The 27,995-nt window shown below is 38.5% G+C and overlaps 1 long non-coding RNA gene across 1 annotated transcript in view; it reads right to left on the bottom strand.

Moving 5' to 3' along the window:
* Positions 1 to 13,004: 13,004 nt before the first annotated feature.
* Gm35367 overlaps positions 13,005 to 27,995 on the bottom strand; it is a 52,763-nt gene continuing 37,772 nt past the window's right edge. The window contains exon 3 of the long non-coding RNA XR_389319.1: positions 13,005 to 13,076. This is a non-coding gene — a long non-coding RNA (predicted gene, 35367). The remainder of the gene's footprint in view (positions 13,077 to 27,995) is intronic.

The following is a 27,995-nucleotide window of genomic DNA, read 5'->3' as shown; positions in this document are numbered from 1 at the left end:
AGGGGGTTTCGGGAGGGGGGGACCAGGAAAGGGGATAACATTTGAGATGTAAATAAAGAAAATACCCAATAAAAAAGATTTTTTAAAAATTCTCATAAAAAAATTCTAGGTCATTCTCAGCTACTCAGGAAACTGGAAGCCAGACTGGGTTGTGGGAGACTTTATCTCAGAAAATAAAAAAATCCAACAAAATAATCACACTCTTTAGATAACTAGTTAGGGTAATTCTTTAGAAAACAAGGTTTCTTAGCCCTGGTGTTATTGAAGCTTTGTCTGGAACTAGTCTTGATTGTAAGGAGCTAACCAGTTCAGAGGATTCAGCAAGTCTTCTTACATGTCTGTAGCACCCCTTTCCCACAAATTTTGATAACCAAAAGTAGCTCTACACATTAGCAAATATCCTCCAAGGGATGAAATTGTGTCCCAGAAGAATTGCTATTTTGAAGGCAGTTGATCACTTTTAGAAATATCAGAAACTCAAAGAAGTGACATTGAGTATTCAAAATGTACAGTACAGTTGTCAAGCAGCAATGGATGGATGAACGAACAATACTTGTCAGTAGCTGCTTCTGATTCAGGCTCATCCAAGTTAGCTTGGAGAGTTTCTATCTCTTTCAAGTGGGAGACTTTAAGTTAAATCCCCAGAGGATGTGAAGCTGAGGAGAAAAGCAGGTAGGGGGAGGTGAAGGAAGATAGTTGTGGGTGGGTATGATAACTACACATTATAGAAATGTGCAAAACTTGCAAAGAATAAAAATATCATTAAAATCCTCCCTTGGTGCCATACAGCACATTTCAGGCAGAAAGGTATACTCTGAGCTCACTGTGTGGAGAGAGATCATGAGGGCAGGATTTCTGCCAATTCATTTAGCTTGATTATAATACACAGGAAGAAACAATATTTTATTGTCATAATCACATACATACATACATACATACATACATACATACATACATACATACATACAGTGAAATACCTAAGTAATAACTTAGACTGAAGGTTCATAAAGCAACACTCACCCCTGCTAGCTGTAATGGAGTCGTTTTATTGATTTTATGAAACATCTAGTACCAAGTTGACTGTAATCTAGTAAGTAATGTCCTTCAGAAGATGATTCAACTAGTCACTGCTATTACCCATGTCCACCCACTTTCACACTGCTGGCCTCCCAGCCTTCAGATCTCCTTGTGATACTCACTTAGTGAGTTTTCACCAAGTTGTGTGATTCCATAATTTGGTTCCCTTCCATCAAAATAGCATTGATATGACTTTTGCCTGAAAATCAGCCCCGTGCCAATCAGCAGAGTTTGTCTTTTGCTACTGCTCTGGGACTCTGACCCTCATGAACACATCCTCTTTTGTCCCACCGTTCTTCCTTTCTGAGATCAGCTTCCTTTTTGATCACACTGCTTTGTTTACTATAGAAAACTAAGATTTTTTTCAAAAGCATATATTTTTTAATTAAATTATTTTATTTACATTCCAAAAGTTGCCTCCCTTCCTGGTCCCCCTCCCCAAATTCTTTACCCCATCCTCCTGCTTCCTTCACTCCACCTCTGAGAGGGTGTTCACCCTCCTGCCCACCCACCCCTACCTCTTCTCTGGGGTATCAAGTTTCCATAGGATTAAACTCATCCCCTCCCACTGGGGCCATCCAATGCAGTTCTCTGCTATACATGTGCCCAGGGCCATGAACCAGCTCATGTATGCTCCTAGGTTTTTGGCTTAGTCTCTGGGAGCTCTGAGGGGTCCAGGTTAGTTGACACTGCTGCAGTCCCCTTCAGCTCCTTCAGTCCTTCCCCATATCTCTTCCATATTGGTCCCCAATCTCGATCTAACGGTTGGCTGTAAGTATCTGCCTTTGTCCCAGTCAGTTGTTGATAGAGCCTCTCAGAGGACTCCTGTCTGCATATACAATATGGTCTCAGTAATAGTGTCAGGAATTGGTATGTGTGCACGGGATGGATCCCAAGTTGGGCCAATCTGGATGGCCTTTCCTTCAGTCTCTACTCCATTTTTGCCTCTCCATTTATTTTAGATAGGAACAGTTCTGGGTTAAAATTTTTGAAGATGGGTGAACAGGCCCCTGCCTTAACTAGGGATAGTGCCTGTCTACTGGAGGTGATCTCTTCCTGTTAAATCTCCTCATTGTTGGGCTAATGTCTTACCCATTGAGTCCAGGTAGCCTCTCACATCCCAGGACTCTGGGACTTTCTAGAGGTTTCTCCTGCTCCCTACTACTCAAAGATTCACATTAGTCATTCTTCTGTGTAACCTCTCCCAGCCTGAAACAGGCTGATCCAGACCTTGACCTTGCTGCCACTGAAGAGATTACCTAGGGTGGAGCCTTCCTGCCTAGATGGCTCTATTGTTCCACCAGAGGCCACTGCACCTCCAAGACACTGCTACCTGCTGAGAGGCCAAGGAGATATTCCAGAGGAACATCCTCTCCTACTGACTGGCTCCAAGAAAGGATTGGTGGGGGATGGGCCTTCCCCCTTATAAGCACACTCAGTAAACTGGCGGGCCTTGAACAGAATCGTGTCTTGGTCTCCATTAATTTCTCTCGCAGTCTAGTCTCTTTCAGCCCCAGCCTGCCTCCCAGGTGTACCCAGTTCAAGTAGGCCGCGGGCTGGTATACAACACTTCTGGCCCTCTGTGTATCCCTCCTTTCTCTCGACATACCTAATCCTGTCCCTCCTTTTCCCCTCCCATCTCCCACCAGGTTCCTTCCTCCCTCTGCCTCCCATAATTGTTTTGTTCCCCTTTTAAGTGAGTTTCAGATATCCATGCTTAGGAATTCCTTCTCTGGTTAACCGTCCTACAATCTGTGAGTTGTATCATGGGTTTTTGGTTAATATCCACTTATACCGTGTATGTCATTCTGGGTCTGGGTTAACTCACTCTAGATGATATTTTCTACTTCCATCCATTTACCTGCAAAATTCATAATGTCTTTGTTCTTGGTAGCTGAAAAGTATTCCATTGTGTAAATGAACCACATTTTCTGTAGTCATTCTTCAGTTGAGGAATATTTGGGTTGTTTCCAGCTTCTGACTATCACCTATAAGACTGCTATGAGTCTTTGTGGTATCAGTGGAGCATCTTTTGGGTTTATTCCCAGGAGTGGTATAGCTAGGTCTTCAGGTAGATCTATTTCCAAAATTCTGAGGAACTGCTAGACTGATTTCCAGAGTAGTTGTACCAGCTTGCAATCCCACCAGCAATGGAGGAGTGTTCCTCTTTCTCCACATCCTTACCAGCATGTAGTGGCCCTTGAGGGTTTTTTTTTGTTTTGTTTTGTTTTTTTAATCTTAGCCATTCTGATTGTGTAATGTAGAATTTCAGGGTCGTTTTGATTTGCATTTCCCTGATGATTAACATTTCTTTAAGTGCTTCTCAGCCATTTGAGATTCCTCTGTTGAGAATTCTGTGTTTAGCTCTGTACCCCAATCTTAAATTGGATTATTTAATTTTTTGGAATTTAACTACTTGAGTTCTTTTTATATTTTGTATATTAGCCTTCAAACACATATAGAGTTAGTGAAGATCTTTCCAAATCTGTAGGTTGCCATTTTGTCCGATTGACAGTGTTCTTTGCCTTATAGAAGCTTTTCATTTTTATGAGGTCTCATTTGTCAATTGTTGATCTTAGAACCTGAGCCATTGGTGTTTTGTTCAGGAAATTTTCCCAGGTTTCCATGCATACGAGGCTATTTCCCACTTTCTCTTCTATTAGATCCAGTTTATCTGGCTTTATGTGGAGGTTCTTGCTCCACTTGGACTTGAGCTTTGTACAAGATAAATATGGATCAATTTGCATTCCTCTACATCCAGATCGACAGTTAGACCAGCAACATTTGTGGAAGATGCTTCCGTTTTTCACTATATGCTTTTGGTTTCTTTGTCAAAGATCATGGGTCCATAAGTGTGTGGGTTTAAGTCTTCAATTCTATTCTATTGATCTATTCGTTTGGTAAAAACAAATATCGTGGAGTTTTGTTGTTGTTGTTGTTTTATCACTACTGCTCTGTGGTACAGCTTGAGGTCAGGGATGGTGATTCCCCAGAAGTTCTTTTATTGTTAAGAATTGTTTTTTCTATCCTGGGTTTTTTTCTTTTCCCTTATGAACTTGAGAATTGTTCTTTCCATGTCTGTGAAGCATTGTGTTGGAATTTTGATGGGGAGTTCACTGAATCTGTAGATTGCTTTTGGTTGGATGGCCATTTATACTGTGATAATCCTTCTGACCCATGGCCTTGGGAGATCTTTCCATCTTCTGAACTTTTCTTCGATTTTTCTTCAGAAACTTGAAGTTCTTGTCATACAGATCTTTCACGTGTTTGATTAGAGTTACACTAAGATATTTTATATTAATTTGAATTTGTGACTGTTATGAAGGGTGTTGTTTCCCTACTTTCTTTCTCAGACTTGCTTATAGTTTGTATAAAGGAATGCTTCTCATTTGTTTTAGTTAATTTTATATCTAGCCACTTTGCTGAAGTTGTTTATCAGGTTTAGGAGTTCTCTGGTGGAAATGTGGGGGTCACTTAAATATACTATTATATCATCTGCAAATAGTGATATTTTGACTTCTTCCTTTCCAATTTGCGTCCTTTGACATCCTTTTGTTGTCTAATTGCTCTAGCTAGGACTTCGAGTACTATATTGAATAGATAGGGAGAGAGTGGGCAGACTTGTCTAGTCCCTGATTTTAGTGGGATTGCCTCAAGTTTCTCTTCATTTAGTTTGATATTGGCTGTTTATTTGCTGTATTTTTTTTAATTATGTTTAGTTATGAGCCTTGAATTCCTGATCTCTCCAAGACTTTTAACATGACAGGGTTTTGGATATTGTCAAATGCTTCTTCAGCATCTGATAAGATGACCATGTGATTTTCTTTTTGAGTTTGTTTATATAGTGTATTATGTTGTTGGAGTTTAGTATATTAAACCAACCTTGCATCCTTGGGATGAAACCTATTTGATCATGGTGAATGATGGTTTTGATGTCCTCTTGAAGTTGGTTTGCAAGAATTTTACTGTGTATTTTGCGTCGATATTCATAATTGAAATTAATCTGAAGTTCTCTTTCTTTGTTGGGTCTTTGTGTGGGATAGGAATCATAGTAACTGTAGTTTCATATAATGAATTAGGTAGTGTTCCTTCTGTTTCTATTTTGTGGAATAGTTTGAGAAGTATGGGTGTTAGCTATTCTTTGAAGGTCTGGTACACTTTTGCACTAAAAGAGTCTGGCCCTGGGCATCTGGGCATTTTATTTTGGTAGAGAGTTTTTTGTTTGTTTTTTGTTTGTTTGTTTGTTTGTTTGTTTGTTTTTGGTTTTTCAAGACAGGGTTTCTCTGTATAGCCCTGGCTGTCCTGGAACTCACTTTGTAGACCAGGCTGGCCTCGAACTCAGAAATCTGCCTGCCTTTGCCTCCCGAGTGCTCAGATTAAAGGCGTGCACCACCATGCCCTGCAGTTGAGAGGTTTTTAATGAATTCTATTTTTTATAGCTTATGGGACTGTTTAGATAGTTTTCCCTATGTTTGTTAACTTTGGAACCTGAAATTTGTCTAGAAAAACTTCCCTTTCATCTAGATTTTCCAGTTTTGTTGAGTGTAGCCTTTTGTTGTAGGATCTGATGATCTTTTGAATATCCTCAGTTTCTGTTGTTATATCTCTGTTTTCATTTCTGATTTTGTTAATTTGTACACTGTCTCTGTGTCCTTTAGTTATCTTGCTAAGGGTTTACTTATCTTGTTGATTTAAAAAAAAACAGCATTTTTTTGTGCATTCTTTGTATCATTCTCTTTGTTTCTAACTGGTTGCTTTCAGCCCTGAGTTTGATTATTTCCTACCCTCTACTACTCTAGTGTGTGTTTGCTTCTTTCTGTTCTAGAGCTTTCAGATGTGCTAGTTAAGTTGCTAGTGTAGGATCTCTCCAATTTCCTTGGGAGGGCACTTAGTGCTATGAATTTTCCTTTTAGCACAGCTTTCATTGTGACCAATAAGTTTGGGTATTCATTTTCATTGAATTCTAGAAAGCCTTTAATTTTTTTCTTTATTTGTTCCCTGACCAAGTTATCATGGAGTAGAGAGTTGTTCAATTTCCATGAGTATGTGGGCTTTCTGTGGTTCTGTTGTTATTAATGTCTAGCCTTAATCCATGGTGATCTGAGAGGATGTATTGGATTGTTGAGGCTAGTTTTGTGTGAGATTATATAGTCAGTTTTGGAGAAGGCAAAATGAGGTGGTGAGAAGAAGGTATATTCTTTTGTTTTAGGGTGAAATGTTCTGTATACATCTGCTAAACCCATTTGGTACATAACTTCTATTAGTTTTACCATGTCTCTATTTAGTTTCTGTTCCTGTCAGTTGATAAAAGTGGTGCCTTGAAGTCTCCCACTATTATTGTGTGAGGATCAATATTTGTTTTGAGCCTTAGCAACATTACTTTCACAACTGTGGGTGCCCTTACATTTGGGGCATAGATGTTCTGAATTGAGTGTTCATCTTGGTGTATTTTTCCTTTGATGAGTTTGAAGTGTCCTTCCCCATCTTTTTTAACAACTCTTGGTTGAAAGTCCATTTTATTGGATATTAGAATGGCTACACCAGCTTGTTTCTCAAACCATTTGCTTGGAAAACTTTTTCTAGCCTTTTACTCTGAGGTAGTGTCTTTCGTTGTCATTGAGGTGTGCTTCTTGTATGCATCAAAATGCTGGGTCCTGTTTATGTATCCAGTGTGTTGGCCTATGTCTTTTTACTAGAGAATTGGGTCCATTGACGTTGAGAGACATTAAGGACTAGTGACTGTTTGTTACAGTTATTTTTGTTGTTGGAGGTGGTGTGTGTGTGTGTGTGTGTGTGTGTGTGTGTGTGTGTGTGTGTATGTTTCTCTTCATTTGGTTTTGTTGTGAGATGATTAATTTCTTCTGTTTTCTTGGGTGTAGATACCCTCTTCATATTCTAGTTTTCCTTCTAGTATCCTCTGTAGGGCTGGATTGGTAGATAGATATTGTTTAAATTTGGTTTTGTCACAGAATATCTTGGTTTCTCCATCTATGATTATTGAGAGTTTTGTTGGGAATAATATCCTGGGCTGGCATTTGTGTTCTTTAACAGACATCCTGGACATCTTTACAGGATCTTCTTGCTTTCATAGTCTCTGGTGAAAAGTCTGGTGTAATTCTGATAGGTCTGCCTTTATATGTTACTTGGCCTTTTCCCCTTACTGCTTTTAATATTTTTTTTGTTCTGTGAATTTTGTGTTTTGATTATTATGTGATGGAAAATTTTCCTTTTCTGGTCCAATCTATTTGGTGTTCTGTAGACTTTTAGTACATTTATGGCCATATATTTCTTCAGGTTAGGGAAGTTTCTTTCTATGATTCTGTTGAAGATGTTTTCTGGCCCTTTGGGCTGGGAACCTTTGCTCTCTTCTATTCCTATTACTCTTATGTTTGGTCTTTTCATATCATTCTGAATTTCCTGAATGTTTGGGGTTAGGATAGTTTTACACTTTGTTTTTTCTTTTATCATTGTTTAAATATCTTCTGTGGTATCTTCTACACCTGAGATTCTCTCTTTTATTTCTTTATTCTATTGCTGATACTTGCATCTGTAGTTCCTGATCTCTTTCCTTGGTTTTCCATCTTCAGGGTTGTCTCTATTTATTTATTGTTTCTACTACCACTTGTAGGTCTTGGACTGCTTTGTTCAATTCGTTCATCTGTTTGATTGTGTTTTCATGTATCACTTTAAGGGATTTGTTTCCTCTGTAAGGACTTCTACCTATTTGTTTGTATTTTCGTGTATTTCTTTAAGTGAGATATTTATATCCTCCTTAAAGGCCTATATTATCTTCATGAGATGAGATATTAGGTCAACATTATGCTTTTCAGGTGTGTGATGGTTCTGACTATGCCAAAATACTTTGACTTCTATTGCTTATGATCCTGCACTTGCTTCTCATCAACTGGTTGTCTCTGCTAATTGGCCTGGGTATCTTTGTCTGGAGCCTGCCTCCTTGGAGGCAAATAGAGCTCTGTGACCTGGTTTAGAGCAGGCCTCATGGGAGGCAGGCCGTGTTGATTATGGTTAGGGGGGCCTGCTATGTCCCTTATTAGAGGAGGTCTCCTCTGTTCTTGGTTAAAGCTATCCTCCTGTGTCCCTGGTTAGGGCAGTCCTCCTGTGACCTGGTTATGGAGACTTCCTAGGAGATAGGCAGGCTTTGGTATATGAGAGGGGAGCAGACACACTGATCTGACCAGGCAGTGGTACAGACTAGAAAGGAGATTGAGGTCACATGGTGGGGTACAGGTCTCATATATACTGGGCTCTGTTGGGGCCCCAGTTGGAGTGGTTATTCAGGTGAGGGCCTCATCTATGTCCCTGGTTACAGCAGATCTCCTGGGAGATAGGGAGAATGTGGGATGTTGGGGAGGAGCAAGCACACCAATCTAAGATTAAATTTTATCTTTGCATATAATGTTCCTCTTACTGTCTCAGGCAAAATTGATCACTATACAAATTTCTTGTAGTAATTTTTCTCTTTCTCCAAATTATTTCTAACCCTTAGCTCTCCATTGTAGTTTTTATGTAAGTGTATTAGCTCTTTTTTTTTTTTGCCTTGTCTTATATTTCTTTTTTTTTCCATTTTTAATTAGGTATTTAGCTCATTTACATTTCCAATGCTATACCAAAAGTCCCCCATACCCACCCACCCCCACTCCCCTACCCACCCACTCCCCCTTTTTGGCCCTGGCGTTCCCCTGTACTGGGGCATATAAAGTTTGCAGGTCTAATGGGCCTCTCTTTCCAGTGATGGCTGACTAGGCCATCTTTTGATAGTGTATTAGCTCTTAAAGTATTTCATATTCCTTAAGTCTTAGGAATTGCTTTATTTATTTATTTTTGTCTCACACAGTACTTAATCTATACTCAATATGTTTTAGATAATTGTTTAGTGAAAGAAAAATTTAAAGAAAGGCTAAGTAAGTCAAGAAACCTATTTCTTGTGTTACCTAGCTCCTCTCTCTATTATTTCTTTTACTAAATTTTTGAACTGAAATGGTCCTATTTTACATATTTTGAATGTTCCTTAAACACCCCCTGCTCTTAACCTATGCCAAGAGCAGGAAATACAGGCATCCCCTCATGTAGGACAACACCATTTCTGAGCACTTGTTATTTCAAAATCTTTATCCATAGCTCCATACAGGAACATATGTGAGATTTCTAGATACATAGATCTAGAAATTAGGTCAGCAAGCACATGTTCATTCTGCAGATCTTTACAATCCCTTTTATCTCTTTTCTGAATCTATCAGTATTCTCTCTTCTTGCTCTGTGTCTCAAATGTTTCACAGTTTGGCACTTGCAGGAAGCCATGTTCAATATACATGATTTCCTCTGAAGCCTTTTCCTGTTGGCATTTCCTAATAGCAACCATAGAAATAAAACTGATAATTCTATGCAATATCTATGTCTTTAGAGCTCATCAAAGCAAGGGGATATAAATTACATATAACAGGGATTTTTTGTTGTTGTTGTTATTTTACAATTCACTTTATCTATCTATCTATCTATCTATCTATCTATCTATATATTTATTTATTTTTATTAGATATTTTCTTTATTTACATTTCAAATGTTATCCCCCCGGCCCTGCTCCCCTGCCCACCCACTCCCACTTCTTGGCCCTGGCATTCCCCTGTACTGGGGCATATAAAATTTGCAAGTCCAAGGGGCCTCTCTTCCCAATGATAGCCAACTAGGCCATCTTCTGCTACATATGCAGCTAGAGACACGAGCTCTGGGAGGTACTGGTTAGTTCATATTAGGGTTGCAGACCCCTTCAGCTCTTTGGGTACTTTCTCTAGCTCCTCCACTGGGGGCCCTGTATTCCATCCTATAGATGACTGTGAGCATCCACTTCTGTATTTGCTAGGCCCCGGCATAGCCTCACTTGAGACAGCTATATCCTTTCAGCAAAATCTTGCTGGCATATGCAAAGTGTCTGGGTTATATTCATAAATTTTAGTTATCCATTTAAGACTGCCTTTTTATTTATATGAGTGATTAAGAATTAGTATTAAGCTTGCTTTTTAGTGTGTTCATTGTATTCGTGAATGTGTATATGATTGTTCTTATGTGTGTGAGTGCATGTGTGTGCATGTGCTCATATGTGCATGTACATGGAGAGGCCCAAGGTTGTTATAGGGCATCTTCCTTGACTGCTCTTCACCCTATTCACTGAAGTAGTGTACTGGCTGGTCTTGAGTGTCAACTTGACACAAGCTGGAGTTATCACAGAGAAAGAAGCCTCCCTTCAGGAAATGCCTCCATGAGATCAAGCTGTGAGGCATTTTCTCACTTAGTGATCAAAGGTGGAAAGGCCCACTGTGGGTGATGCCATCCTTGGGCTGGTAGTCTTGGGTTCTATAAGAACTTTATATATATATATATTCGGCATTTCCACAGAACATACTTCACTTCCCTAAAATTTCCTTGGTCCAACTCTTTATTCATTCACCTTCTATGCCTGACCCCTTGGAACCATCAACTTTTTAATGTCTTCCTAATTTACATCTCCATAAAGTGATGGAGTTAAGCTCAAATATTACATAGCTTTTCATAAGTGTCTCTTATTTAGCAATGCTCTTTTGTTCTCAAAGGCTTGTCTGGATGTGCCAGTTTATCTACTTTCTGAAGGATGTCTTTACTGCTTCTATGTTTTGAAAATTAATCACTGCTGTCAATGTCTGTGTGCAAATTTTTGTATGAATATAATTTGGGGGTCATGTGGGTGAATGTTAAAGACAATGGTTGATGAGTTATGTGTTAGAAAAAATACCAAGCTTTCTAAAACATCAAAACTGTTTTTATAGTCTACTAGTAACTTTGTAGCTCTTGAAAATTATTTTTCATCCATATCTTGTGAGGCATTATCTTGCTATATATCCCAGGCTGTTCTCAAACTCACCATCATCTGGCCTTATATCCCCATGTCCTGGGATTACCTCTATATGCTTCCATGTGTGCACAATTTGAGGAAGATGTAGGCTCTATAGAGTCAACAGGTTCAGGCTACGTGGTATGTTAACCTTTGGGTAGTCTACTGTGTAGGATACAATATCTGATAATCTCTGGCCAGTGTTAGATTCCAGTGGTCTGTTGGATGAATTCCTTTGATGTGCTAGTAATTATTAATGTGTTCTTCACTACTCATCATCAACATTGATCTTTTCTTTCTAAGCTGATGTTTGTGCATAACTCACTAAGACTCTTACTTCTATCTCCAAATCTAAGCAATGCTTAGTAGAGACAGAAATCTGAACTATGAAGAATTTCCCAGCTACTATTTTTGTCTACTTAGTAGTGTACAGGCTGAAGGGAGATGTTGGGGCAGATGTCAGTGTCATAATGCTCCATGGTGAAGAAATGTACCAAACATAACATACCTGAGTCTTTTAGTTAATAAAATTGAGATAGTTTTGTTAGTTATGCTAACTGTGGCCAGTAGTGTTACTCCACTAAAAGCTGCCTGATTTGCCATAAACTTGGATAACTCAGTTTCAAATGTCACACTCTTCTTGAACCTGTTGGCTTTCAGCTGAATATATATATATATATTTCCCCTTGAAATGTTTATCTTTTAATGTCTATTATTTTTAGGAATGGCTTAGAGTTATGACAGAAAATAAAGTGGACCTATGGGTGCCAAGAAGCACATGCTGAAAGAAGCCCGATATGGCTGTCTCCTGAGAGGCCCTGCCAGAGCCTTACAATTACAGAGGTGGATGCTTTCAGCCAACTATTGGACTGAGCGCGGGGTCCCAAATAGAGGAGTTAGAGAAATGACTGAAGGAGTTAAAAGGGTTTGCAGCCCCATAGGAAGAAAAACAATATCAACCAACCAGGACCACACACCCCCAGAACTCTCAGGATCTAAGCCATCAACAAAAGAGTACACATGGCTCCAGATGCATATGTAGCAAAGGATGGCCTTGTCATGCATCAGAGGTCCTTGGGTCCTATGAAAATAAAGAGAGGAAGATCATAGAGTTTTAAATGAAAAGTATTGGAAGTAAGTATAACAAAATTAGTTCATCTATAATCTAAAGGGCTTTTTGGCTATAATCGTAAATGTGAAAGTCAGAAAAAAATTAATTAACATGCAGACAGCAGAAACCAAAAGCATATTATTCTCAAATAATTGAATAATATGTATTAAACAGCTTAAATTCTGTGGTGGGTATGGATAATGGACCAATACAGAGACTGAATTTCATAAAAGCAGACTAGTGTTATATTAATCAATATATTCAGAGAAGAAACTAGACTTCAGGAATTTGGGGATGGGATAGAGCAGTTCCTCAGATCATCTAATTTGCCTTTTGTCTTCAAGTATTAGAATAGATGACATAATATGCCATGCAAAGTCATTAGATTTATCCTCACAATTGGCCAAATACTTTGCATTATTTCCAGGAACTGAAAAAGTAACATCATAGGATAAGAAATAAAGAACGTTGTCACCCGCTGAGTTATATAGTCACTCTCTTCATAAAGTAGACCACCTCTAAATTCAAGGCCTTCCAGAATCATCTCTACAGACTCTGTCAGTCCCTGACTCCACTAGGAACTCTCTATCTATCCTTAAGAGTAATCATATGTATTAATTGAAGACTGGGGCTGCATAACTTCAAAATTGTCTTGAAAGAAGTTTAAGGAAGCTCCTAGCCAGTCTCAATGCTCTTGGCTTCTAGGATTATGGAGTTCTCTGACTATTTTGACCATCAGCTCTGAGTAAAGACAGTGAAGGAACAGGATGTATTCCAGGTGGAAGTCTAGACCATGACTCATGGCATGGTATCCTCAGAGTAATACTCACAAACTTGAAAGGTATGTTGCACTATGGGTAAACGGGGAATTTTGTCTTGTAGTCACCCTTGCTTAGAGAACAGGCTGGCCCTACATTGCATTCTATTGGTTACCTTAGAGCTTTAATCAACTTCAGATTATACCACCCATCTGATGTTCTTTATTCATTTCTCATTTAAGTGCCTCTGAAAAAAAAAAAGAAACAAAAAACAGACATTAAAATTCTATTTCAAAACAATGAAAAAAAAAACCCTGTTAACTGGATTTCAGAGTAAGGTGAATAGTTTCTTTGTGTTCGAAGAGCATAAACTGTTCCTTCATCCCAGACAGCTATCAATTAAAAATTCTTGGAAAAATAGAGATGAGTCCATTAGTAAAGAACAACTCAAGTACAAACCCTCCAACAGCAAGTAGGGAGTTGCTAATTTTATGTGAGTGAGTTGCCATAATTTTATGGTTTTTCCTTGACTTCAATTGCTGCTTAAGTGTCTCTAGCGAACACATTTCTCAGTTTCGTAAAACAGTAAGGCACTAGTGCAAACCATGATCACAGATGCTCATATGAAACCAATTTGATTATCTAGTATGTGCTCAAATAGTATTTTTTTAAAACATATGTACAAGATATACTAACCAAAGCACACATCTCCTGGACTCAGATAGTATCATGTCTAGGTAAATGATGTGAAGATATGCAGAATGGCTTGCAGCCTAGCTCTACAATATGCTAGGTTTGTGGTGTGGGTCTGTTTGAACTTTATGATCACTAATTTTCTTTCTTTCCTCTTTTTAAATTAGGATCTGACTCTGTAGCCCAGAGTAATCTCCAATATAGTGATGGGATTACAGGAGTGTCATACCATAACCAGTTTGTGCTGATTAACTTTCAGTGTCAGCTTGTCTGGCTCAAAATGCTCAGATACTAGGTTCAAACATTATCCCACATGTTTCTCTGTGGGTATGTTTGAATAAGATTCCCATCTGTCTTTAACTGTTTTGGATTGATAAAACAGAATACATTATACTGGGTCATTTATTAAGGATGTCTCTTTAAATTTTACTTAAAATGGTGGAGGTGTAGAAATTAAACCATGGCACATATATCTACTGAAGGTCTCATGAATCTTTGTAACATGTCAAAGCACATGAGATGGGAAGACAAGGATGCTAGTTCAGGTCTTCCTTTGTTAACACAGCTATTAATGCCATTGAGAGGGCTCTACCTTGATGACATCATCTTATCTTTATTGTCTCCTATAGGCCCTATCCCTAAATACCATTAACCTATGAATTAATTAATTGGCCAACATGTAGGTTCTGGGGACACACCAAAACCATAGACACGTTGAAATCTGTGGACTCTTTCATAACATGATGGAGCCCTCATCCAACCAGTTGAAGGGCCAGCCAGTCAGAACCAAAGGCAGATGTGACCCCAACTCAAGAAAGAAGAAATTCTGCCAAACAATAGTCCTTGGATGAATATAATGTTGGTTCTTCCTTTGTCTCCAGCCTGGAGTTTATCATTCTCCATAACTACAATAGTAAAATCCTTATAATCTCTCTCTCTCTCTCTCTCTCTCTCTCTCTCTCTCTCTCTCTCTCTCTCTCTGTGTGTGTGTGTGTGTGTGTATGTGTGTGTGTGTGTGTGTCTGTGTGTCTGTGCATATGTGTGTGTCTGTGTGTATCTGTATGTGTCTGTGTCTGTGTCTGTGTATACATTAAATTACTTCTGTTACTCTGGAGAGCACAAACTTATACAGTCTCTATGAATTTTAATTTTTCATTAAAACCTTATTTCAGGTAGATGATTGGTACAATCTGTTGTAATATAATGCAAACTGTTCAAAAAATCTAGAAAAATGTGAAAGTTATTTAAAATTAATAGATACATTTTAAGTTTCTACCAAAAATTTGTACCTTTCTTCATTATTTTCTGTCCTACTATGTCAAGTACTGCTCCCTGGCTTGAGGCAGAGCAGCAGCAGTGATTTTTATGTTTGTGAGACTGTGGTTCCTTTCTATAGATAGAGCTAAAAGGATCTACTCCTGAGCCGGATGAGGATGTGGGAGATGAGGATTATTATTATTCTCCTTGTTTGTCTTGTTTCTGCCCTCACCTGCTTTGGAACTACTGTGCTCAGTGCAATACTGATGTGTCATTATTCTTCCGAGAAGCCCGGGTGATGTCTTGTTCATCATAAATCCAAGTTATCTGGTTTCTGTCGTCTCTCTTCCTCATACTTTCTCCCTACCCCTATGTACATTACGTTCTAGTATGTCTGACTGCTTGCTGATCTTTGAGTGCATTAGTGCTTGTGTGAGTTTAGGCTCTTTGCTCCTTACAACTATAACAATCTTTCTAGGTATCCACTGCTTTTCTTTCAGATCCTTCAGATATTTAGTCAACATCCACTTTCTCAAATACTTCCATTATGACCAAATCTGAAATTATACATCTGTCTACCAACTGTGGCTTTGTTTTCCTTTTAAAAAATTAGTGTGGTAGTCAGACATCCGTTTACATCCTCACTGTCATTCCATCACTGGCATCATGCTTATACGCATGTTGCATATGTGAAGAGGTATTTGCAGATATAATTAAGGTCATTAAGTATTTATATATAATTTAAATAATCTTGAATTTTCTGAATTGATCTGAAAGACAATATGAAGACCTAGATTTTTTTTCATCAGATTTGAGAGATCTTGTTGAGATGATTTGTTTTAGCATGCAGGGCACCTCAAATACATGAAATTAGCTTTGAAATTCCCCAGGGTCAAAGCAGGGAAACTCCAACTCAATGAAAGGTTTATGCAACTATGGATCAAGTTGAACATACCATGCCATAATAGAAATGAAAGTGGCATTTGCAAATAAAGCCCTAAATTGAAGATCTGTCATAACAAAATTTATGCAAACACGCTCTTAATTTTTATGTTTTATGCATATAGGTGTTTGGCCTGCATGTTTGGCATGCCTAGTGCCCATGATGGCCAGAAGAGAGCATTGCATGTCCTGGAAGTAGAGTTATAGAGTTGTATATATGGATTCTGGGAACTGAGCCCAAGTCCTTTGGAAGAATAGCCACTGGTCTCATGTTCTAAGCCATCTCTCCATCCCTTATTACTTTTTCAAAGGTTTATATATTTATCTATTGTGTGAACAAATACATAAATGTACCATAGCAAACACATGAAATTCAAAGAACAACTTGTGAGAGTTGGTTCTCTCATTCCAGTATATGGCCCTAAGGATATAATTCAAGTCAATGGGATTAGTGCTAATTTCACCAACTCTAAAATAGATTTTAAAATATTAATATCTACCATCTTTTAATCATTTTTAGGGTTTGGAAATTTCTGAAAGTTAAAGGTTTAAACAAGAAAAAGGGCAATGAGATCAGAAGAAAGGATAGGTTGTTGGTTAGGCAAATCTAAGGATTTATAAAGAAGAGTTATAGACACCCACTAGTTTGTAGGCTAGATTATATATATATATGTAATTTTTAAGTGCATATCCATCCCCAGAGCTAATAGACCTCAACAAGTTTTTTAGAGAGAGTTCATTCCCTTGGCTGGAAGTCTGCTACATCCTATTTACAATAATTTATCAGTCTTATTTTTAAAATTCATAGTTTGTTGCCTTTAAACTATTCAAAAAATAGCATTCTGTCCTAGTTTCTTGCACCACTAATACTTCTCTAATTCCTCTTTCTTTGACTGAGACCTGGTTGTGTTTTTCTAAATAGGACATGGCCATCCCTCATAAGGTGTTAAGAGTATTACTTACCCTGGGAATTAATTGCATGAGTTCTCTGGCCCTTAAAATATAACACTGAGAGCTGAAGAGATGGCTCTCTTGTAAAGCATTCTTAAGGCAAGCATGAGGACCTGAGCTAGAGCTCCAGAACCCACATTAAACAAGACACTAGAGCATGTTTCTATAATGCTAATGCTCTGACAGTAAGATGGGCAGCAAAGGCAGGAGAGTCCCTGGAAGCCCTCAGGGTAGCTATCTGATAGACATAGTGGGAAACAAGAGCCCTTGTATCAAACAAAGTGGACAGTAAGGACTGACATCCACAGATTTTTTTTCTGACTTTCACATGTGTGCCTGCATGCACATCACACACACATTAAAGACATATGGTATATACACGGTGATAATTGTTTTTCAAAACAAATTACATTAAAGATATTACCATAAATTTGAGTCAGTATATGATAAGGTATTGACTTTAATATTATAATTCAATTTCTTTAATTTTTATATAATCTGTACTCTAGAACATGTCATTGATAATGTCAGAATCTTTTATCTAATTATTTCTCTTTTTTGGTTTTATGGGAGTTTTGTTTGTTTGTTTGTTTGTTTGTTGTGTGTTTGTGTTGCTGTTTCTTTGAGACAAGGTCTTATCATGTAGTCCAGACTGACTTCAAACTCTCAACCAACTCATGAGTACTGACATTATATGTGTATGATCAACCAGGTCCCACCCTAAAACTTCCTTAAAACTGTTTAATAATTATGTCCAAGAGTTTATGAATTTCCACTGATAAGTGATTATTAGCCCAGAAACCTAGAATACCCAAGATACAATTTGCAAAACACAAGAAAATCAAGAAGAAGGAAGACCAACGCGTGGATACTTCATTCCTCCTTAGAATAGGGAACAAAATACGCACAGAAGGAGTTACAGAGACAAAGTTTGGAGCTAAGACGAAAGGATGGACCATCCAGAGACTGCCCCACTGGGGGATCCATCCCATAATTAGCCACCAAACACAGACACTATTGCATATGCCAGCAAGATTATACTGAAAAGACCCTGATATAGCTGTGTCTTGTGAGGCTATGCCAGTGCCTGGAAAATACAGAAGTGGATGCTCACAGTCATCTATTGGATGGAACACAGGGCCCCCAATGGAGGAGCTAGAGAAAGTACCCATGGAGCTGAAGGGGTCTGCAACCCTATATGTGGAACAACATTATGAACTAATCAGTACCCCCAGAGCTCATGTCTCTAGTTGCATATGTAGCAGAAGATGGCCTAGTCAGCCATCACTGGGAAGAGAGGCCCCTAGGTCTTGCAAACTTTATATGCTGCAGTACAGGGGAACGCCAGGGCCAAGAAGTGGAAGTGGGTGGGTAGGGGAGCAGGGTGGGGGGAGGGTATAAAGGACTTTTGGGATAGCATTTGAAATGTAAATGAAGAAAATATCTAATAAATTTTTTTTTTAAAAAAGAAAAGAGTACTAAGAAGCGGCTGATGATATTGGCAAACACTTTCCAAAAGAGCAGTATAATACAAATTATTTGATAACTATCTCAATGAATACTTAGAAAGCATCAGGGTAAAGGAGGCTACAGTTGGATATAAGTGATTTACCAAATTAGAGTGTTTACAATTACTCTCCACCCCAACCCCCATGTAGCCATGTTATTAAGGGCCTTCTGGGCATTCTAAGGCAAACCTATACCTGGAATACATGTCTATATGTGAAAGTAAAATCTCACCCCTCCTTTCAGTGTGAAAAGTCCTCAGTGTAGTCAAGTTGCAGCTTACTGACCAGTTGGTCTCCTTAGAAATAGAGCTGCCTAGTATTTTCCTCTCTAGATGGTGCATTGGTCATTTTGGAGGAAGCAGTAATAGATTAATGTTTGTAAGTGAGCCTCTGTCTTTCCCACAAGGGTTTTGTCATTTATTTGTCTACCCATCATGGTAACACTTAGGGATTCTGGCCTAAGGTAACAGATTACCACAGTTTTCCCAGTGTTGAAGGGGATTCTGGATGCTACACTTTCCCTTCTGTAATTTAGACAGTCCCAAGAAAAGTAGTGTCAGCTGACTCCTCCCTAATGTCCCTCTCTTCAGCATCTTTCTAGTTGACTGGAGGAGTTACTTCTCTGTAACTTCTCATGAAACATAATTTTCTGATGAGTCTTTTGGCTTCACATAAAAAACTCATTCCTCCATGTTCATTATTTTGAGCCTCTTAATCCCTTGCCTCCACTAAGTCCAATAGTAATGCTGACATTCCAACGATGTTCAGTATGGGCCATCATTATTTCTGGGATCCTAGTAGACACTCCCACAACATAACAAGCTGCTTATGCTGTGACTGAACTTTGATAATAGACTTGACAGCCAGAAGAGATGCACATAACTCCTGGAAAAGTTACTTATTGTCATTTGTAGAAAAAAAGAAATGACTCTGCAGTGTCTTTTTGGAGTCCTCACTCAGTGAAGAGTCCAAGGCCAGAAGACTCAGAACAAGTCTGCAGGCTATAGACCTCCAAAGACACTGAGTCAAATGAGCCCATTCCAAATGTTGAGTTCTTGGTCTTCCAACCAGTGTCCTAACCTTGGGAGACAGAACTATCCCAGTTGGTCATTAAAGTCATTGCATTTAGACTCTCTGTCCAGCTTTGTGCCAGCATTCAGCTTTTCCTGATCACCCAACACATGCAATGAAGGCTTCCCAACAGTCTAACCAAGGAATAATCTATTTCCTGCATTCAATTTTTCATTATAATGTGGTAGTTGTCCCCAGCTTACTATTAGCTCATGTCAACTTGATGTCCAAACTCTTCACTTTGAAATCATAATATTGCATTCAAGGTCCACAACTCTTCATGTTTGTGTAATCAGACAAAAATTAATTAAAATTATTCTTTAACAATCCCATACATATATATAATACATTCTAGAGGCTCTCATCTCTCACCCTCTTTTATCTTCCTCTCATCCCTATCATACACAAAAATCACTTTCCATAACTCATGGGGTTTTTGTTGTTGCCGTTGTTTTGTTTTGTTCTGGGTCCTGAATTCAACCAAGGCTGCCTGTATAGCCTTCATGTGGAGTTAGTCATTGGAGTCTGGCGGTGTCATCAACTAAAAACAAGAACACTCCAAATCCCAGACAACATACAACATCGCTTGTTAATCATTGAGGTATGTGACTTTCAGTGTTCCTTCCCTATCAATCCCTGCCTATTGTCAGCTCCATTCTTGGGTAGACCCTGTACAGACAACCACAGCTAGTAATCTTGCGATTGTAGTTTGCTGTTGTTGTTGTTGTTGCTGTTGGGCTATTTTTTTTTCATCTTGCATTGAAAATGCATCCCATTTCCCCATATTTTGAATTGTACATTCTTTTAGTCCCTCTTCTGCAATGTCCCTGAGCCTTACAAGGTATTATATAAACATGTTGTTTACAGCTGAGCAGGCAACTGTTACTTATCAACACCTTAAGTAGTCTTAAGTTTCTACATTCATTGGAAAGAGGAGCTTCTCTGATTAAAGCGGAGAGTAGCATTTGCCCTTGAGTATAAATATATATATTTTATGCTTTCTATGTTATATCTCTTTGTTTAAAAACAGTATTAGGTTTCCTGTGTAGACTGGTGATAACCCCTGCCATGCTTTTTTTTTTCTTTTTTGTGCCTTTTGCTTTTTTTTTATTTTACTGGATTTACAGAATTACAAATAGATTCCCTCCTGTGGAGGAGTCCTGAAAAAAAAAATCAAAGAATAGTTGATTACTCTGAAAACAATCATGCTACCATTGCATAACTGTGCAGACCTCCCTTACCAAGTTGGTATTTATAGCTCATATGGTCCACAGCTGGGTAAGATTCATGATGTCCTTTTTTCACACATCAGGCTAAATAATACCATCTGGCACTATGTGATTCCCAGTTGGTAGAGGTCTTTGGGGAAGTTTAGTAAGTGTATACTTGTTTGGAGAAGCCGGCCACTGAAGGTGAGCTTTGAGAGTTTAAAGGCTCCAACCAATTTCAGTTGCTCTCTCTGCTTCATGTCTGTGGTTCAAGGAGTTCTTAGGTTACTTCTCCAGCTGCCATGGCCTCCTGATGTCATGCTTCCCTCACTGTGATGGTGACTAACTCTTATCTCTCTGGAACCGTTATTGGTTCCACAATAATAAGTCCAAATAAGTCCTTCTATATGTTGTTCCATCAGTTGTTTTATTAAGTCTATAGAAATATAACAACATCAATCAAGATGCATGGTAGGAACCTTTATTATTTCATTAGTCAACAACTCATAAGAAGATATTCCATACGTGGTATTGGGGTTCTCGTTTGAATCATTTCTAGGCATGTTATTACATAGATTTGCAGAGTTAGAGTATCTTTTGAATTTTTATTAAATTATATACTTTTAATTGGGTTATAAGTTATTAGGCTTTCCTATGACTTTTGATTTAGTTGACTACTCCCCTCACCCCCTTTGATCTTGCCACCCTTCCAAGTCAATCAATCTTACTTAAACTTTTCATTTCTAGGATTCTCCTTGCATATATTTTCACAGTCCCTACATTCTACTGTTCTCCCCTACCTAAAGTAACCTCCCAATGGGCTTTTAAAATTTTTTTAATTAGGTATTTTATTTATTTGCATTTCAAATGTTATCCCCTTTCTTGGTTTCCTCTCCAAAAACCCTCTATCACATACCCCTTCCCCCTGCTTCTATGAGGGTATTTCCTCAACCACCCACCCACTCCTGCATCTCTATCCTGGCATTCCCTTACACTGAGGCATCCAGCCTTTATAGGACCAAGGTCCTCTCTGCCCATTGATGCCTGTCAAGGCCATCCTCTGCTATATATGCAGCTGGAGACATGGGTCCCTCCATGTCTATTCTTTGATTGGTGGTTTAGTCCCTGGGATCTCTTGGGAATCTGGTTGGTTGATATTGTTGTTCCTCCAATGGGGTTGCAAACCCCTTCAGCTCCTTCAGTTCTTTCTATAACTCCTCCCCATACCTAAACACAGCAAAAGCAATAAACAGCAAACCAGTAGGCAACATCAAACTAAATGAAGAGAAACGTAAAGCAATACCACTAAAATCAAGGACTAGAAAAAGGCTGTCCACTCTCTCCCTACCTATTCAATATAGTACTTGAAGTTCTAGCCAGAGCAATTAGAAAACAAAAGGAGGTCAAAGGGATGCAAATTGGAAAAGAAGAAGTTAAAATATCACTATTTGCAGATGATACGATAGTATACTTAAGTGACTCCAAAAATTCCGCCAGAGAACTCCTAAACCTGATAAACAACTTACTTCTGCAAAGTATCTGGATATAAAATTAACTCAAACAAATGATTAGCCTTCTTATACTCAAAGGATAAACAAGCTGAAAAAGAAAGTAGGGAAATGACACCCTTCACAATAGTTACAAATAACATTACATATCTTGGTGTGATTTTAACCAAGCAAGTGAAAGATCTATATAACAAGAACTTCAAGTCTCTGAAGAAAGAAATCAAAGAAGACCTCAGAAAATGGAAAGATCTCCCATACTCATGGATTGGCAGAATTAATATAGTAAAAATGACCATCTTGCCAAAAGCAATCTGCATATTTATTCAATGCAATCCCCATAAAAATTGCAATTCAATTCTTCAACGAATTAGAAAGGGCAATTTGCAAATTCATCTGAAATAACAAAAACCCAGGATAACGAAACTATTCTCAACAATAAAAAAGCTTCTGGTAAAATCACCATCCCTAACCTCAAGTTGTACTACACAGCAATTGTGATTAAAAATTGCATGGTGCTGGTACAGTGACAGACAGGTAGATCAATGGAATAGAATTGAAGACCCAGAAATGAACCCATACACCTATGGTCATTTGATCTTTGACAAAAGAGCTAAAACCATCCAGTGAAAAAAGACAGCATTTTCAAAAAATGGTGCTGCTGCAACTGGAGGTCAGCATATGGAAGAATGTGAATCCATCCATTCTTATCTTCTTAGACAAAGCTCAAGTCTAAGTGGGTCAAGGAACTCCACATAAAACCAGAGACACTGAAACTTATAGAGAAGAAAGTAAGTGAAGAACCTCAAAGATATGGGCACAGGGGAAATTTTCCTGAACAGAATAGCAATAGCTCGTGCTGGAAGACCAAGAATTGACAAATGGAACCTCATCAAATTGCAAAGCTTCTGTAAGGCAAAGGACACTGTCAATAGGACAAAATGGCAACCAACAGACTGGGAAAAGATCTTTGCCAACCCTACATCCTATAGAGGGCTAATATCCAATATATACAAAGAACTCCCAATGGGCTTTAACATATACTCCTGGTTGAATATACAAAATTAGAGAAACATACAAAATTATAGAATCAAAACTAGGATCCATATATGAAGAAAAATGTGACTGCTTCTTGTTTTCTCCCAGGTGCATCCTTTCATCTACAAGTGTCATAATTTCATTCTACTTTACAACTGAATAAGGTTACACTGTGTATATGTATATTATCTTATGGTTATTAGTTGATGAACAGTTAGGCTGATTTCATTTTCTAGCTATTGTGATAGGGTAGCAATAAACATGAAAGGTGACTCTGAAGCAGGATATAGAGTCTGTTAGATATATGCTCAACTTGAGATTGGGTATGATAATGCTTCTAGAATTATTCTTTCTGCTCAGGATTGTATAGGCTATCCAAGGTTATTATACCTCTATATGAATTTTAAAGATTATTTCTTCAATGTCTGGAAATAGTTTCCTGGGAATTTTATCAGAGATTGTGTTTAATCTGTACATTGTGTTTGACCTGACAGTCACTTATCACAGTATTAATTCAACCAATTTAAGAGATTTGTAGATGTTTAACACATTTTACTAGTGTCAATGGGATTATTTCCTGGACTTCTTTTTCAATGTGGCTGTCATTGCTATATAAAAGGCTATTGATTTCCGAGTCTTGATTTTGTATCCTGCCACATTGCTAAAATAACTAATCAGATCTTAGTGTTTTCTAGGGGGTGTCATATCTTGTGCGTTGTATAAGTTTATCACCTGTCAATTAAAAAAAAAACTATGACTGCTTCTCCAGTAGTCCCCAGTGAAGGGATGGGGACACTAACCCACCTTCAAATTTTTTGACCCCAAATTGTTCCTGTCTAAAAGAAATGCAAGGATAAAAATGGAGCAAAAACTGAAGGAAAGACTGTCAAGTAACCAGCCCAGCTTAAGATCCATCCAATGGATGGACACCAAACCTTGAAACTATTGCTGATGCTATGTCATGTTTGCAGACAGAAGCCTAACATGGCTGTCCTCTGAGTGGCTACCAACAGATGACTGAGACAGTTGCAGATACAGCCAAGCATTGGACTGAGGTCATGGACCCCTATGGAAGTGTTAGGGGAAGGATTGAAGGAACTGAAGGGAATGGCAACAGCATAAAAGACCAACAATGTCAACTAATGTGGACTCCTGGGAGCTCCCAGAAACTAAGCCACCAACCAAAGAGCATTCATGGGCTGGTCTGGGGCCCCTGACACATATGTAGCAGAAGACTGTCTTGTCTGGTCTCGGTGGGAGAGGTTGTGCCTAGCCCTGTAAAAACTTGATGCTTGCTGAAAGGGGGAATTATGAGGGAGAGGGGCCCCTCTCAGAAGCAAAGAGGTGAGGGGATGAGGAAAGAACCCTGGGATGGGGACCAGGACAAGGAACAACATTTGAAATGTAAATTCATAAAATAAAAATAATAATAATAACAATCAACAATGGGCTATAGGAAATGGTAGAATAGAAGGTGGGACACCCGGGAGGCAGAAAGAATATTCTGGGATATAGTCAAGCACAGGAGATTTGCCTAGAAAGATGTAACAAGTCAAACACATGGTATCTAAGAACAAGTAATTGGACATGTCACAGAATATAAGTTAGAATAAATAGGTTATAAGAAGATATAACCTAGTCAGAGAAAATTCTACCTATATTTGTATTGTAAATATATTTGAGTCTATGTTTTATTTCTGGGAGCATGGGACTGAGAAGAAGTACCAACACAGCTTTTACATTTCCTAATTGTAAATCTTTTAATTTTTTTCTATTTTTATTACTTTAGCAAAAATTTCAAGCAATTTGTTGAGTAGGTGTGGAGACAAATGAGGAGCCCTGTCTTGTTGGTAATTTTTACAATATTTTCTCATGTTTTTCTTCATAGGAGATGACATAGACTACATTTGTTATATATTTCTTTTATTACATTAAAAAATGTGTTCCTTCCAAACCTATTGTCTTCAGGACTTTATCATGAAAGAATATTGGATTTTGTCAAAGGTGTTTTCTGTATCTATTGAGATAATCATGTTTCTGTCTTTAAATTCATTCATATGATGTGTTTCATATATGAATTTGAGTATACTGAACCAGTCATGTCATGAGATAAAGTCAATTTGATCATAGTGAATGATAGTTTTTGATATTTTCATATTTTCAAGTATTTTTAACAATATTTTAATTTATTGTTTGAATATGGCATATATTTGTACAATATATTTACATTGTATCTACTCCTACTATCCTCCAAATGTTTTTAAGCCCCTAACATATGTGTCTCCAAACTTCATGTCATCTTTTTTATGGACCATCCACTAAAGCTACCTACCAGTGTTCATGCTTACAGAAAAAAAAAAATATGGCTCTCCCATTTCCAGCAGCATCAATAAAATGCTAATAGCTCCACAGATATACATGGAGCAGCAAGAGTCATTCGCCCCCAATCTATGCTGAAATTCCATTTGGTTTGATCATGTGGGTCTTGAAGACAATTACATCCCTCCTGTGACTCTCTAAGGTGGGGCCACTCAGGAGCTCACAGGCCTCAGAAGCAGCAGAGCAGTTGGGAGAGGGTCCTATGGGCCTACGTCTGTATCCAGGAGGTGGGGCTGTTCTGCAGCCCTCTGTGCACTGGTCTTGCCAGGAGAGAGCTAGTCTCCCAGGAGTGCTGACACAGGCTAACATCTAACACCAGAGATTACCAGATGGTGAAAGGCAAATGCAAGAAACTTACCAACAGAAACCAAAACTACTTGGCATCATCAGAACCCAGTACTCCCACCACAGAAAGTCCAGGATACTCCAAAACACCAGAAAAGTAATATTCGGATTTAAAATCATATCTCGTGATGCTGGTACAGGATTTTAAAAAACATACATAACTCCCTTAAAGAAACACAGGAGAAACACAGGTAAACAGGTAGAAGCTCTTAAAGAGGAAACACACACACACACACACACACACACACACAAAATGCCTTAAAAAATTACAGGAAAACACAACCAAACAGAAGAAGGAATAGAACAAAACTATCCAAGATCTAAAAAGGAAGTAGAAACAAAAAAGAAATCACAACGGGGAACAATTCAGGAGATAGAAAACCCAGGAAAAAAATCAGGAGCCATAGATGCAAGCATCACCAACAGAATACAACTGATAGAAGAGAGAATCTGAGATGCAGAAGATTCCATAGAAAACATAGACACAACAACCAAAGAAAATGCAAAATGTAAAAAGATCCTAACTCAAAATATCCAGGAAATCCAGAACACAATGAGAAGACCAAACCTAAGGATAATAGGTATAGATGAGAAGGAAGATTCCTAACTTAAAGGGCCAGTAAAAATCTTTAACAAAATTATAAAAAGAAACTTCCCTCTCCACATAAAACCAGAGACACTGAAACTTATAGAGGAGAAAGTGGGGAAGAGCCTCGAAGATATGGGCACAGGGGGGAAATTCCTGAACAGAACAGCAATGGCTTGTGCTGGAAGATCAAAAATTGACAAATGGGACCTCATAAAATTGCAAAGCTTCTAAAAGAAGAATACACTGTCAGTAAGACAAAAAGGCAACCAACAGATTGAAAAAAAGATCTTTACCAATTCTAAATCATATAGGGGATAATATCCAATATATACAAAGAACTCAAGAAGTTGGACTCCAGAAAACCAAATAACCCTATTTAAAAATGGGGTACAGAGTCAAATAAAGAATTCTCAACTGAGAAATACCGAATGGCTGAGAAGCACCTAAAAAATGTTCAATGTCCTTAATCATCAGGGAAATGCAAATTAAAACAACCCTGAGATTCTAGTCAGAATGGCAAAGCTCAAAAATTCAGGTGACAGCAAATGGTGGAGAGGATGTGGAAAGAGGAACAATTCTCCATTGCTGGTGGGAATGTAAGCAGGTACAACAACTCTGGAAATCAGTCTGGCAGTTCCTCAGAAAATTGGACATAGTACTACTGGAAGATCCAGTAGTACCACTCCTGGGCATATACTCAGAAGATGCTCCAAATTGTAATAAGGACACATGCTCCACTATGTTCATAGCAGCCTTATTTATAATAGCCAGAAGCTGGAAAGAACCCAGATGTCCCTCAACAGAGGCATGGATACAGAAAATGTGGTACATTTACACAATGGAGTACTATGCAGCTATTAAAAACAATGAATTCATGAAATTCCTAGACAAATGGATGGATCTGGAGAATATCATCCTGAGTGAGGTAACCCAATCACAAAAGAACACACATGATATGCACTGAGTGATATGTGGATATTAGCCCCAAAACTTAGAATACCCAAGATACAATTTGCAAAACACATGAAACTCAAGAAGAAGGAAGACCAAAATGTGGATACATTAAAAGGGGGAATAAAATATCCATGGAAAGAGTTACAGAGACAAAGTTTGAAGCAGAGACTGAAGGAATGACTATCCAGAGACTGCCCCACCTGGGGATCCATCCCATATACAACCACCAAACTCAGACACTATTGTGGATGCCAACAAGAGCGTGCTGACAGGAGACTGATATAGCTGTCTTCTGAGAAGCTCTGCCAGTTCCTGGACAATACAGAAGTGGATGCTCACAGCCATCCATTGGACAGAGTACAGGGTTTCAAATGAAGAAGCTAGAGAAAGGACCCATGGACCTGAAGGGGTTTGCAGTCCCATAGAAGGAACAACAATATGAACTAACCAGTACCTCAAGATCTTCCTGGGGCTAAACCATCAACCAAAGAAAACACATGGTTGGACACATGGCTATCGCTGCATATGTAGCAGAGGATGGCCTATTCAGTCATCAATGGGAGGAGAGGTCCTTGGTCCTGTGAAGGTTCTATGCCCCAGTTCAGGGGAATGCCAGGGCCAGGAAGCAGAGTGGGTAGGTTGGTGAGCAGGGTGAGGGGGGGAGAACAGGGGGTCTTCAGGGGGGAAACCAGGAAAGGGGATATCATTTGAAATTTTGAAATGTAA

This window comes from Mus musculus, chromosome 5, assembly GCF_000001635.26.
Source record: "Mus musculus strain C57BL/6J chromosome 5, GRCm38.p6 C57BL/6J".
NCBI lineage: Eukaryota > Metazoa > Chordata > Mammalia > Rodentia > Muridae > Mus > Mus musculus.
The sequence above is the reverse complement of the archived record's forward strand: the minus strand, read 5'-3'. Positions and strand labels throughout refer to the sequence as shown.